This window comes from Schistocerca piceifrons, chromosome 2 (genome assembly GCF_021461385.2).
Source record: "Schistocerca piceifrons isolate TAMUIC-IGC-003096 chromosome 2, iqSchPice1.1, whole genome shotgun sequence".
Taxonomy (NCBI): domain Eukaryota; kingdom Metazoa; phylum Arthropoda; class Insecta; order Orthoptera; family Acrididae; genus Schistocerca; species Schistocerca piceifrons.
In genome coordinates this window covers 296529666-296544216 of record NC_060139.1, presented here as the reverse complement: position 1 = coordinate 296544216, position 14551 = coordinate 296529666, and the positions used below count along the sequence as shown (strand labels likewise).

Genomic DNA, 14551 nt, shown 5'->3' with positions numbered 1-14551 from the left:
AGCTACAGCCCGATTCGGTCAGGGAGACGCCACCGTGAAATGAAGGGGGCGTGCTGTGTGTCCATCGCCTCGCCTCTCCTTAGCTCTCTCAGTCGTTTCTCGTGCTTGTCGTTTTGATAAAGGCCGATTTGAGAGCGTCAGCTCTCGCGTCAGCTGAGCAAAGTCGAGACAAGTCGAGACACACTAAGGGCTGGTATGCAGCGAGTAAGAGGGCGAAAAAACAATAATTTAAGAGCGCGTGGCAAAAGTACTCATACGCGAAATTAAAAGCCTGCTGCGGTGGCCGGGAATCGAACCCGGATCAACTGCTTGGAAGGCACCTATGCTGACCATTACACCACCACCGCACAAGCGAGCGCCGCGCGTCCGCGCTGTGTCGGCTTCCCGCCAGTCGGCAGCGGCGGAAGGTGATCGTACCTGGCAGGCGCATTTCGAGGCAGGCTAGGGGAGCACATCCAGACGCATTCGGACAGCGTATCCGCGCACATCGCGCGGAGCAGCGGAGCGGTTGCGACTTTGTTTACATCGCGGGGCGGCGCTCAGCGAGTGTTTCGAGGTCCACGTGTTCAAGTTTCTTCAACGTGAGTACCATGTCGACAGTTACTAGGGCAAACACTGCGCAGTTTGTGTTCGATAGAAATGCTTTGCGGCCCACCGCTTTTGAAATCCACGAATTTATATTCGAAGATTTGAAAATCCCGGAAGATCTAGTGGACACTTTTCAGTTGGATTTCGCGCAATATTCGCTATTTTTGAAGTTCTTTTCCGGCGACATCTGTGAAAAATTTGTTGAAAAATTTGGCGGAGTGCATAAATTTAGGCATGTCGATGGCACAGTCAGTGATGTGCAGATTGTGCCCTCGGGTTATGGTGTTAGAACGGTTCGAGTATTTAATGTGCCCCCTGAATGCGGCAATGATTTGATTGCACGTGCTCTCACTCAGTACGGCGTTGTCTTGTCGGTAGTTAACGAAAAGTGGTCTAGTGCCTATCGGTACCAGGTTAATAGTGGAGTACGTAGTGTCCGCATTGACTTGCAGAAACACATTCCATCCTACGTAATGATTGCGGGCTGTAGGGCTCAAGTGACTTATATCGGCCAGCCGCCCACATGCTCAATTTGTCATTCCACTGAGCATTTACGTGTTGATTGTCCGCGTAGACGACCCGTGCAGCTCCCACGTAGTGATGCTGCGGCTACTGGTGGCCACTTTGTGCCACTACTGAGTGAAATAGTAGCGGGCACTGTATCACAACCCCGCCCTGCCGACCCCATTCGTGCTGAGGATGTACCAAGTGAGGTGAATGTTACTGCAGACGCGCCACAAGATCGAATGGAGGACGCTCCCATTTTGTCTTCGGCTGTGGTAGAATCGGATTCCGTTGCTAAGGAGGTCCCAGATGTTTCGGATCATACACCGGTTGCTATTTCGGAAGAGATGGACACCTCCTTACCACCGCCTCCGCCGCCTGAAGAGGTTCCCCTGGCACCGAGGAAAGGGCGTACAAAGAAAAATAAAAATAAGGGTACTAGGAGTCAGCAGTCAGATGATTTACCGCGCACCCCCGTATCAGAGAGTGGCAGTGAGAGTGAAGTTCAGACATCGTGCCTCCCTGCCTCTGACAGCTCTGCGCGCCAGGAGCGTATAAGGGAACAAACAGCACATCTAAAGGTGTTCTTAAATACGGCACGCGAACAGGGTGCGCATGCTGCGAAGCGCAAAAGCGAGCAAAGTAGCGAGCAGCTGCCGCAGCGCACGCGCAGGCATTCGGCGACGTCGGCCGCCGGTACAGCAACAACACAGGCGGACGAGGCCACGTACACAGACACCGCTGGTGGTCGCGCCCAACCGACCGACCGACCAACGGAGACGCCCTGGTGGAAGCAGGAGGAGGACGACCCTGGATCCCATTAGCGGCTTTCGGCGGACCTGCTGTAATTCGTGCCCCGTTTACCTGCGACGTTATGTTACGCTGTTCCTGTACGCTGACAGTAATTTTCTGCACAGTATTGTCCACGAGTTACGTAATGGGTTGCAGTGCTTCTTGACAGTTTTATTGGTGTGCTTAAGACGCTGCATCTGCGTCTTCCGTTTCTCATTTTTCTTGCTAATGCTTGAGTGTCTGTGTTTTAAATGGCCTCTGCTCGTCAACATCTAAAGATCTTCTCAGTTTTATCACTCAATGTAAATCGCATCATAGCTGCGCATAAAATAGCAAGTTTTATAGACTTTTTAACTTTGGGAGGCTATGACGTTGCATTGCTCCAAGAAGTTACTGTTAAGCGCTTCAATAACGTCCCTGGTTATGATGTCATCTATAACATTAACGTTGAAGGTACTTGTGGCACCGCTGTTCTTTATAAAACTGTATTGCAACCAACTAACGTTCAATTTTTACCGAATGGCCGCTTACTTACGTGTACGATCCAGGATGTCACATTTATTAATATATACGCGCCGAGTGGCACTGATCATAAACGTGCACGTTCTGTTTTTTTTAATCAAGATGTGGTTCCGTTTTTTGCGTCGACCCGCAATGTCGTAGTTGGCGGCGATTTTAACTGTGTTACTGCCGCAGCCGATCAATTTCCCACGGCTACCATGTGCCCGGAACTTTCCCAACTAATTGTGACAAATGACTTGATCGATGTTTGGCGTCATTTTCATCCTACCACGACGCAATACACACATTTTTATGCGAACGGTGCCAGCAGAATTGATCGCATTTATGTGTCGCGGCCGCTTCAAACCTATCTTCATAGGGTTGCGGTACATCCCGTCGCTTTTAGCGATCACTGCGGGGTTGTGTGTGACGTGCAATTACTGGCACATAGGCAGGCACCACCTTCCCGTGTTTGGAAACTCAATACCCGTCATCTCTCTGACGCCGGTTTACGTTGCGAGATTCAGAACGTGTGGCAGTTTTGTTCTGAAAAACGGGGAAGCTATGCCTCGGTCTTACAATGGTGGGTCGACCTAGCCAAACCGCAGTTGCGCAGTGTTGCGATGCGGTATGCAAGGGAGGCGTCATTTTGGGAGAGGCGCACCATTGCCTTTTATCAGCAGTGCCTCCAGGATGCGCTTGATGCGCCCGTGGCGCCAGATCAAAACTTACGCGCACGTTTGAATAGAATTAAAAGCAAGATACTCCAGCATCACCTCCACAAGGCACAAGGTGTTCTGATCAGGAGCCGACCGCAGTGTGAGACCATTGACGAAGTGCCAACGCTTTACCACTTGGCACGCGAGAAACGGTTGGCGCGGAGGAAAGACATTACCACCCTCATCACGGACACTGGTGCTCGTCTCACGGCGAAGCATGAGATCGTTCCCCACGTCACCGACCACTTTAAGCGATTGTTCGGACGGACAGCTGCCGATGATGTCGCACGTTCCTTTCTGTTAGATGAATTGGATACTGTCATCTCCGAATCTGACCGTCAGTCACTGGATGAGATGTTGTCACGGGACGATGTGAAAGACGTGTTGCGTTCGTGTCGTCGAGGGAAGTCTCCAGGTCCAGATGGCCTTCCCATCGAATTTTACCTGGCTTATTGGGATATTTTCGGTGAGACATTGACGATCATGATCAATGAAATTGTTCGTGGTGCTGCTGTCCCTTCGAAGTTCGTTGCAGGGCGTATTATATTAATTCCGAAGACACCGACAGCATGCCGTGTTGAGGCATTACGCCCTATCACACTTTTAAATGCAGACTATAAACTGGCGGCACGATGCCTCGCAACGAAACTCAGTGTGGTCATGGACAGGATAATCAGTCCCTTTCAGTCGTGTGGTGTGCAACGCCGTAGCATTTTTCACGCTGCGGCTTCATACCGAGACGTGGTCGCGTACGCAGCCATTAATGACCTGTCCGCTGGCATTCTCTCCATCGACTTTGCCAATGCATTCGACCGTATCGGGCACGATTATCTTCTGTCCGTCATGACAAAACTGGGGTTCGGCGGCCACTTTCTCGATGCTATCCGGAATCTTTTATCGTCGGCGACGTCCGTAATTGTCATCAATGGTTGGCAGTCGCCGCCCATTCCTATTACAAGATCCGTCAGACAGGGCTGTCCTTTATCAATGCTCCTATTTGTCATTGCGCTCGACCCGTTTTTGCGCGCAGTCGGTCGAATCATTGAAGGTGTCCAGGTCTGTCACGTCTCTCTCAAATGTGCTGCCTATGCTGACGACGTGGGACTTTTCCTGGGGCGGGCACATGACTTGGACAGAGTTCGCGATGTTCTGACATTGTACGAACGTGCCTCTGGCGCCGTTCTGAATACGCGGAAAACTGTATTGGTACCACTGGGTCGTCGGGGACTGTCTGCTGAACGGGACTGGTTCCGTGTTGTGCGCACCCACAAAATTTTAGGACTCGACATTGTAGCGTGCCCACAAAAAATGCAAGTTTTAAACTGGAGGCGCATTCTTGGCACTGTGAAGACCCTATGTCGCAGCCACTCAGGTCGCCGACTCAACTTACATCAACGTGTGGCTGTCATTAACACATTCATCTTATCGAACGCGTGGTACATCGCCCAACTGCTTAGTGTTCCGAAGCCGATCGGGAGGGCGATTTCGCAGGCAGTCTACTGGCTCCTGTGGCGGCATGAAATTTTTAAAGTCAAGGCTTCGACCTGTGTCATCGACAGGCAGCTGGGCGGCCTCGGTTTCACCGACGTTCCACGCAAATGTGGCGCTCTGCTCGTCCACCGGACAGCCACCCTGCAGTCCGACAACCCGGCAGGAAGCACCGCGGCACTCCTGGAGCTCTACCGCCCACACTCTGAAGCGGCGCCCGTCTCTCTCGCGGCCATCCCGTATAAGATGTCCTACATACGGGAGTACTTTTTAACGAGGAGCTACGCTCTGTCAACGGCTACCGACAGACACAGGACCGCCCGCGGACTCTACGTTGCCCTGACTGGACAACCTCCGCGTCATAAACTGGTGTTCCGGAACCCTACAGTGGAATGGGTGAACGTGTGGGCAAACATCAACAACCCGGTGTTGCCGTCGGATGTGAGTGCGCTCTGGTTTAAGATCGTCAACAACACCCTAGCGACGAACCAGCGGCTTGCCGACATTCATCTCCTTCCCTCTGCCAACTGTGGTAGATGTGGTGATGTGGACACACGGGAACATCGTTTTGAGTGTGCATCGGTGTCGACGGTATGGCGGCTGTGTCAACGAATGGTCGCCCACATTAATCGAACGCCTCCTCACCTTGTGACTGTTCGTCGTGTGATAGTGCCTAACTTCAAAGCTTTCCCGCGGACGAAAAATAACGCCACTGTCTGGATCTTAGGGCATACGATTTATGCCCTTATCGATATGGCCGTCACTGATACTGTGATTTACCTGGATTATTTGTGGGCCCAGTATATGACACTGAAGGATTGCGTTCAATTTCGCGAACTGTTTGCGAATTTTTTGAAGGCGGCCTTGGGTTACGGCTATGAAATGGAACTGCGGCAAACACCTTGAACTGAGATTTACTGAGCTGGCGCGTTCTATTTTTAATTTCTTTTTCCTTCTTTTATTTGTTTTATTTGCGTTATGGTTGGTGACTTGTGCCACACCCACACTACGGGTCGTTCTGGTTTTATCTCCAAGGGAGGAGTGTCCTTTTACTTTTGAGGAATTTTATTTTGTTCACAAGACTTCATGGGTATTTTAGAAGATACAGCCTGTTTGTGTGGAACATTCATAGTTGCAGGAGTGTTTTTTTCCAATCTCTTAAATTCTGTTCCCGGACTGTCGCGATTTCATTTTATTACTTTCCTGTGATTTCTGTTTCTTTCGTGTGATGCACACATCGACATAAACTGTCATGTTGTGCTGTTGTGCTGCGTTGCCACCTGTTTTGTAACAACTCTCTGCTACATCGGAGTGACTGACGTTAGTCAGGAGGGACAATATATTTTTCTTTTAAGCGGAATATGAGTTTAGTTGAACTACGAGCAGAAGAGTTGAACCAGCGGAGGAAAGAAGACCGTCCACGAATTCCGCGATAAAATTTTTTTTAGTTCTCCACTTTTCTGTGGAAGAAGACACCACACCATCTGAGCAGAAGATGATTTTGTTTTAAGTTATACCACTGTTCCACGAAGTTCGACAGTCCAGCAAATATAGCGATGAAGCTCGCCGAAGAAGGCATATTTTGGTGAGAGTAAAGAGGGCTATAAGGGGAGTTGGGAGGCCCTAAAAAAAAAAAAAAAAAAAAAAAAAAAAAAAAAAAAAAAAAAAAAAAGTGGTAGAATGCTCGCCTGCCACGCGGGCGGCCCGGGTTCGATTCCCGGCCGATGCATCATTTTGCTTTTCCCGCGATGATGCTGCCGCGTGGCTTGAGCGCTTGAGATGCACGATCCACAAGAATGTGTAGCTGGATTTCCCTTGAGAAGGACCGAGAACGCAGCACTCGCGGGTCCCCACTAGGACGCTCGCATCATGTTCTACAGACTAGCGTCGGCCTGGCCTCACAAGTTGCCGGGTCCGGGTGCCTCCGAGGCTCTGAACTTTAACGACAAGGAGTGCTGCCTATCGTTGCAACAGCTGCAGCAGCACCGCAATCAACTGGGCCGGCAGTGCACGTGTAGCAACAGAACACGTTATCCAGGAAGTACAGTGTCTCTACGTCTAATATTGGGTACGGCATTTACCCAGTTTGCAGGACAAGCGGTGCACCCGTGCCTCGGTAGCGCAGTAGGCAGCGCGTAAGTCTCATAATCTTAAGGTCGTGAGTTCGATCCTCACCCGGGGCATTTAATTTTCTGTGACTGATGGTGGTGCTGTTGCTAGGGCGCCAACGTATTTCTTGTTTGTTATCCACAACGTTTCAACGCTTCAGCGGGAAAATGTTTACTTCCTGTTATTGCTACTTACAGCTTCCCTTTTCCTCTTCTCCCAGCAGAGCATGAAGCCAAAAGCATTGCTCTGCGACGTTTGAGGTGCGCGCCTTGCCAGTCACTATGTGCAAAGATGCTCGCAAAGAGAGAGGGGCGCCGACGCGGCACTCGACACGAAATGCGACAAGCGACCGTACGAACGGTCGAACGAAACGGCCGCATCCGGTGTGGTCTAGTGGCTAGGATACCTGGCTTTCACCCAGGAGGCCCGGGTTCGATTCCCGGTACCGGAACGGAATTTTTTCCACACGAATCGTGACAGGTTTGAGCTGTCCGAGCGGCCGTTTCCCGTCCTGCTCGCAATATAGCTACTGTTTCGTGACCGTCAGCAGAATATAGACTAGGGAAGCAGACACACGACGACCATAGAAATGGTGTATGGCTTCATGCCACCTGTTTCCAGCGTAGGGCTGAGCAACTGCATCTGCCGAGGCCCGTTAGCTCAGTTGGTTAGAGCGTCGTGCTAATAACGCGAAGGTCGTGGGTTCGATCCCCCCACGGGCCACTACTCCTTTACTACTACGAAAAGGCAGCGCCGATTTCAGCTGGCGAGTGTGATGACCAGAAGATCATCACCCTGCGTGGAAGTTGACAGAGGATCCGAACCCGACTCGTCGGGAAGCGCTACAGCATTCACTCGGCAATGGCCATAATATCTTGAATACACTGGTTCTCAACCGATAAAGAGAAAATGAAAGAAAATGTCCGATTGCCGATGCGTAACAACTTTGGCCCTTGTCAGTACTTGGGCGGGTGAGCGCATGGGAACACAGGGCACTATTTGCACTTTTACTTCCTATTTTTGTTTCTCCTTTGTTTTCGGAGCTACAGCCCGATTCGGTCAGGGAGACGCCACCGTGAAATGAAGGGGGCGTGCTGTGTGTCCATCGCCTCGCCTCTCCTTAGCTCTCTCAGTCGTTTCTCGTGCTTGTCGTTTTGATAAAGGCCGATTTGAGAGCGTCAGCTCTCGCGTCAGCTGAGCAAAGTCGAGACAAGTCGAGACACACTAAGGGCTGGTATGCAGCGAGTAAGAGGGCGAAAAAACAATAATTTAAGAGCGCGTGGCAAAAGTACTCATACGCGAAATTAAAAGCCTGCTGCGGTGGCCGGGAATCGAACCCGGATCAACTGCTTGGAAGGCACCTATGCTGACCATTACACCACCACCGCACAAGCGAGCGCCGCGCGTCCGCGCTGTGTCGGCTTCCCGCCAGTCGGCAGCGGCGGAAGGTGATCGTACCTGGCAGGCGCATTTCGAGGCAGGCTAGGGGAGCACATCCAGACGCATTCGGACAGCGTATCCGCGCACATCGCGCGGAGCAGCGGAGCGGTTGCGACTTTGTTTACATCGCGGGGCGGCGCTCAGCGAGTGTTTCGAGGTCCACGTGTTCAAGTTTCTTCAACGTGAGTACCATGTCGACAGTTACTAGGGCAAACACTGCGCAGTTTGTGTTCGATAGAAATGCTTTGCGGCCCACCGCTTTTGAAATCCACGAATTTATATTCGAAGATTTGAAAATCCCGGAAGATCTAGTGGACACTTTTCAGTTGGATTTCGCGCAATATTCGCTATTTTTGAAGTTCTTTTCCGGCGACATCTGTGAAAAATTTGTTGAAAAATTTGGCGGAGTGCATAAATTTAGGCATGTCGATGGCACAGTCAGTGATGTGCAGATTGTGCCCTCGGGTTATGGTGTTAGAACGGTTCGAGTATTTAATGTGCCCCCTGAATGCGGCAATGATTTGATTGCACGTGCTCTCACTCAGTACGGCGTTGTCTTGTCGGTAGTTAACGAAAAGTGGTCTAGTGCCTATCGGTACCAGGTTAATAGTGGAGTACGTAGTGTCCGCATTGACTTGCAGAAACACATTCCATCCTACGTAATGATTGCGGGCTGTAGGGCTCAAGTGACTTATATCGGCCAGCCGCCCACATGCTCAATTTGTCATTCCACTGAGCATTTACGTGTTGATTGTCCGCGTAGACGACCCGTGCAGCTCCCACGTAGTGATGCTGCGGCTACTGGTGGCCACTTTGTGCCACTACTGAGTGAAATAGTAGCGGGCACTGTATCACAACCCCGCCCTGCCGACCCCATTCGTGCTGAGGATGTACCAAGTGAGGTGAATGTTACTGCAGACGCGCCACAAGATCGAATGGAGGACGCTCCCATTTTGTCTTCGGCTGTGGTAGAATCGGATTCCGTTGCTAAGGAGGTCCCAGATGTTTCGGATCATACACCGGTTGCTATTTCGGAAGAGATGGACACCTCCTTACCACCGCCTCCGCCGCCTGAAGAGGTTCCCCTGGCACCGAGGAAAGGGCGTACAAAGAAAAATAAAAATAAGGGTACTAGGAGTCAGCAGTCAGATGATTTACCGCGCACCCCCGTATCAGAGAGTGGCAGTGAGAGTGAAGTTCAGACATCGTGCCTCCCTGCCTCTGACAGCTCTGCGCGCCAGGAGCGTATAAGGGAACAAACAGCACATCTCAAGGTGTTCTTAAATACGGCACGCGAACAGGGTGCGCATGCTGCGAAGCGCAAAAGCGAGCAAAGTAGCGAGCAGCTGCCGCAGCGCACGCGCAGGCATTCGGCGACGTCGGCCGCCGGTACAGCAACAACACAGGCGGACGAGGCCACGTACACAGACACCGCTGGTGGTCGCGCCCAACCGACCGACCGACCAACGGAGACGCCCTGGTGGAAGCAGGAGGAGGACGACCCTGGATCCCATTAGCGGCTTTCGGCGGACCTGCTGTAATTCGTGCCCCGTTTACCTGCGACGTTATGTTACGCTGTTCCTGTACGCTGACAGTAATTTTCTGCACAGTATTGTCCACGAGTTACGTAATGGGTTGCAGTGCTTCTTGACAGTTTTATTGGTGTGCTTAAGACGCTGCATCTGCGTCTTCCGTTTCTCATTTTTCTTGCTAATGCTTGAGTGTCTGTGTTTTAAATGGCCTCTGCTCGTCAACATCTAAAGATCTTCTCAGTTTTATCACTCAATGTAAATCGCATCATAGCTGCGCATAAAATAGCAAGTTTTATAGACTTTTTAACTTTGGGAGGCTATGACGTTGCATTGCTCCAAGAAGTTACTGTTAAGCGCTTCAATAACGTCCCTGGTTATGATGTCATCTATAACATTAACGTTGAAGGTACTTGTGGCACCGCTGTTCTTTATAAAACTGTATTGCAACCAACTAACGTTCAATTTTTACCGAATGGCCGCTTACTTACGTGTACGATCCAGGATGTCACATTTATTAATATATACGCGCCGAGTGGCACTGATCATAAACGTGCACGTTCTGTTTTTTTTAATCAAGATGTGGTTCCGTTTTTTGCGTCGACCCGCAATGTCGTAGTTGGCGGCGATTTTAACTGTGTTACTGCCGCAGCCGATCAATTTCCCACGGCTACCATGTGCCCGGAACTTTCCCAACTAATTGTGACAAATGACTTGATCGATGTTTGGCGTCATTTTCATCCTACCACGACGCAATACACACATTTTTATGCGAACGGTGCCAGCAGAATTGATCGCATTTATGTGTCGCGGCCGCTTCAAACCTATCTTCATAGGGTTGCGGTACATCCCGTCGCTTTTAGCGATCACTGCGGGGTTGTGTGTGACGTGCAATTACTGGCACATAGGCAGGCACCACCTTCCCGTGTTTGGAAACTCAATACCCGTCATCTCTCTGACGCCGGTTTACGTTGCGAGATTCAGAACGTGTGGCAGTTTTGTTCTGAAAAACGGGGAAGCTATGCCTCGGTCTTACAATGGTGGGTCGACCTAGCCAAACCGCAGTTGCGCAGTGTTGCGATGCGGTATGCAAGGGAGGCGTCATTTTGGGAGAGGCGCACCATTGCCTTTTATCAGCAGTGCCTCCAGGATGCGCTTGATGCGCCCGTGGCGCCAGATCAAAACTTACGCGCACGTTTGAATAGAATTAAAAGCAAGATACTCCAGCATCACCTCCACAAGGCACAAGGTGTTCTGATCAGGAGCCGACCGCAGTGTGAGACCATTGACGAAGTGCCAACGCTTTACCACTTGGCACGCGAGAAACGGTTGGCGCGGAGGAAAGACATTACCACCCTCATCACGGACACTGGTGCTCGTCTCACGGCGAAGCATGAGATCGTTCCCCACGTCACCGACCACTTTAAGCGATTGTTCGGACGGACAGCTGCCGATGATGTCGCACGTTCCTTTCTGTTAGATGAATTGGATACTGTCATCTCCGAATCTGACCGTCAGTCACTGGATGAGATGTTGTCACGGGACGATGTGAAAGACGTGTTGCGTTCGTGTCGTCGAGGGAAGTCTCCAGGTCCAGATGGCCTTCCCATCGAATTTTACCTGGCTTATTGGGATATTTTCGGTGAGACATTGACGATCATGATCAATGAAATTGTTCGTGGTGCTGCTGTCCCTTCGAAGTTCGTTGCAGGGCGTATTATATTAATTCCGAAGACACCGACAGCATGCCGTGTTGAGGCATTACGCCCTATCACACTTTTAAATGCAGACTATAAACTGGCGGCACGATGCCTCGCAACGAAACTCAGTGTGGTCATGGACAGGATAATCAGTCCCTTTCAGTCGTGTGGTGTGCAACGCCGTAGCATTTTTCACGCTGCGGCTTCATACCGAGACGTGGTCGCGTACGCAGCCATTAATGACCTGTCCGCTGGCATTCTCTCCATCGACTTTGCCAATGCATTCGACCGTATCGGGCACGATTATCTTCTGTCCGTCATGACAAAACTGGGGTTCGGCGGCCACTTTCTCGATGCTATCCGGAATCTTTTATCGTCGGCGACGTCCGTAATTGTCATCAATGGTTGGCAGTCGCCGCCCATTCCTATTACAAGATCCGTCAGACAGGGCTGTCCTTTATCAATGCTCCTATTTGTCATTGCGCTCGACCCGTTTTTGCGCGCAGTCGGTCGAATCATTGAAGGTGTCCAGGTCTGTCACGTCTCTCTCAAATGTGCTGCCTATGCTGACGACGTGCGACTTTTCCTGGGGCGGGCACATGACTTGGACAGAGTTCGCGATGTTCTGACATTGTACGAACGTGCCTCTGGCGCCGTTCTGAATACGCGGAAAACTGTATTGGTACCACTGGGTCGTCGGGGACTGTCTGCTGAACGGGACTGGTTCCGTGTTGTGCGCACCCACAAAATTTTAGGACTCGACATTGTAGCGTGCCCACAAAAAATGCAAGTTTTAAACTGGAGGCGCATTCTTGGCACTGTGAAGACCCTATGTCGCAGCCACTCAGGTCGCCGACTCAACTTACATCAACGTGTGGCTGTCATTAACACATTCATCTTATCGAACGCGTGGTACATCGCCCAACTGCTTAGTGTTCCGAAGCCGATCGGGAGGGCGATTTCGCAGGCAGTCTACTGGCTCCTGTGGCGGCATGAAATTTTTAAAGTCAAGGCTTCGACCTGTGTCATCGACAGGCAGCTGGGCGGCCTCGGTTTCACCGACGTTCCACGCAAATGTGGCGCTCTGCTCGTCCACCGGACAGCCACCCTGCAGTCCGACAACCCGGCAGGAAGCACCGCGGCACTCCTGGAGCTCTACCGCCCACACTCTGAAGCGGCGCCCGTCTCTCTCGCGGCCATCCCGTATAAGATGTCCTACATACGGGAGTACTTTTTAACGAGGAGCTACGCTCTGTCAACGGCTACCGACAGACACAGGACCGCCCGCGGACTCTACGTTGCCCTGACTGGACAACCTCCGCGTCATAAACTGGTGTTCCGGAACCCTACAGTGGAATGGGTGAACGTGTGGGCAAACATCAACAACCCGGTGTTGCCGTCGGATGTGAGTGCGCTCTGGTTTAAGATCGTCAACAACACCCTAGCGACGAACCAGCGGCTTGCCGACATTCATCTCCTTCCCTCTGCCAACTGTGGTAGATGTGGTGATGTGGACACACGGGAACATCGTTTTGAGTGTGCATCGGTGTCGACGGTATGGCGGCTGTGTCAACGAATGGTCGCCCACATTAATCGAACGCCTCCTCACCTTGTGACTGTTCGTCGTGTGATAGTGCCTAACTTCAAAGCTTTCCCGCGGACGAAAAATAACGCCACTGTCTGGATCTTAGGGCATACGATTTATGCCCTTATCGATATGGCCGTCACTGATACTGTGATTTACCTGGATTATTTGTGGGCCCAGTATATGACACTGAAGGATTGCGTTCAATTTCGCGAACTGTTTGCGAATTTTTTGAAGGCGGCCTTGGGTTACGGCTATGAAATGGAACTGCGGCAAACACCTTGAACTGAGATTTACTGAGCTGACGCGTTCTATTTTTAATTTCTTTTTCCTTCTTTTATTTGTTTTATTTGCGTTATGGTTGGTGACTTGTGCCACACCCACACTACGGGTCGTTCTGGTTTTATCTCCAAGGGAGGAGTGTCCTTTTACTTTTGAGGAATTTTATTTTGTTCACAAGACTTCATGGGTATTTTAGAAGATACAGCCTGTTTGTGTGGAACATTCATAGTTGCAGGAGTGTTTTTTTCCAATCTCTTAAATTCTGTTCCCGGACTGTCGCGATTTCATTTTATTACTTTCCTGTGATTTCTGTTTCTTTCGTGTGATGCACACATCGACATAAACTGTCATGTTGTGCTGTTGTGCTGCGTTGCCACCTGTTTTGTAACAACTCTCTGCTACATCGGAGTGACTGACGTTAGTCAGGAGGGACAATATATTTTTCTTTTAAGCGGAATATGAGTTTAGTTGAACTACGAGCAGAAGAGTTGAACCAGCGGAGGAAAGAAGACCGTCCACGAATTCCGCGATAAAATTTTTTTTAGTTCTCCACTTTTCTGTGGAAGAAGACACCACACCATCTGAGCAGAAGATGATTTTGTTTTAAGTTATACCACTGTTCCACGAAGTTCGACAGTCCAGCAAATATAGCGATGAAGCTCGCCGAAGAAGGCATATTTTGGTGAGAGTAAGGAGGGCTATAAGGGGAGTTGGGAGGCCCTAAAAAAAAAAAAAAAAAAAAAGTGGTAGAATGCTCGCCTGCCACGCGGGCGGCCCGGGTTCGATTCCCGGCCGATGCATCATTTTGCTTTTCCCGCGATGATGCTGCCGCGTGGCTTGAGCGCTTGAGATGCACGATCCACAAGAATGTGTAGCTGGATTTCCCTTGAGAAGGACCGAGAACGCAGCACTCGCGGGTCCCCACTAGGACGCTCGCATCATGTTCTACAGACTAGCGTCGGCCTGGCCTCACAAGTTGCCGGGTCCGGGTGCCTCCGAGGCTCTGAACTTTAACGACAAGGAGTGCTGCCTATCGTTGCAACAGCTGCAGCAGCACCGCAATCAACTGGGCCGGCAGTGCACGTGTAGCAACAGAACACGTTATCCAGGAAGTACAGTGTCTCTACGTCTAATATTGGGTACGGCATTTACCCAGTTTGCAGGACAAGCGGTGCACCCGTGCCTCGGTAGCGCAGTAGGCAGCGCGTAAGTCTCATAATCTTAAGGTCGTGAGTTCGATCCTCACCCGGGGCATTTAATTTTCTGTGACTGATGGTGGTGCTGTTGCTAGGGCGCCAACGTATTTCTTGTTTG

General features: G+C 50.8%; 6 non-coding genes across 6 annotated transcripts; 4 read left to right on the top strand and 2 right to left on the bottom strand.

Moving 5' to 3' along the window:
• Positions 1–275: 275 nt before the first annotated feature.
• On the bottom strand, positions 276–347 carry Trnag-ucc. Its single transcript has one exon. It is a non-coding gene; the product is annotated as a tRNA-Gly (tRNA).
• Positions 348–6702: 6355 nt separating this feature from the next.
• On the top strand, positions 6703–6775 carry Trnam-cau. Its single transcript has one exon. It is a non-coding gene; the product is annotated as a tRNA-Met (tRNA).
• Positions 6776–7080: 305 nt separating this feature from the next.
• On the top strand, positions 7081–7152 carry Trnae-uuc. The gene has a single exon. It is a non-coding gene; the product is annotated as a tRNA-Glu (tRNA).
• Positions 7153–7350: 198 nt separating this feature from the next.
• Positions 7351–7424, top strand: Trnai-aau. Its single transcript has one exon. It is a non-coding gene; the product is annotated as a tRNA-Ile (tRNA).
• Positions 7425–8017: 593 nt separating this feature from the next.
• On the bottom strand, positions 8018–8089 carry Trnag-ucc. Its single transcript has one exon. It is a non-coding gene; the product is annotated as a tRNA-Gly (tRNA).
• Positions 8090–14418: 6329 nt separating this feature from the next.
• On the top strand, positions 14419–14491 carry Trnam-cau. Its single transcript has one exon. It is a non-coding gene; the product is annotated as a tRNA-Met (tRNA).
• Positions 14492–14551: the final 60 nt, after the last annotated feature.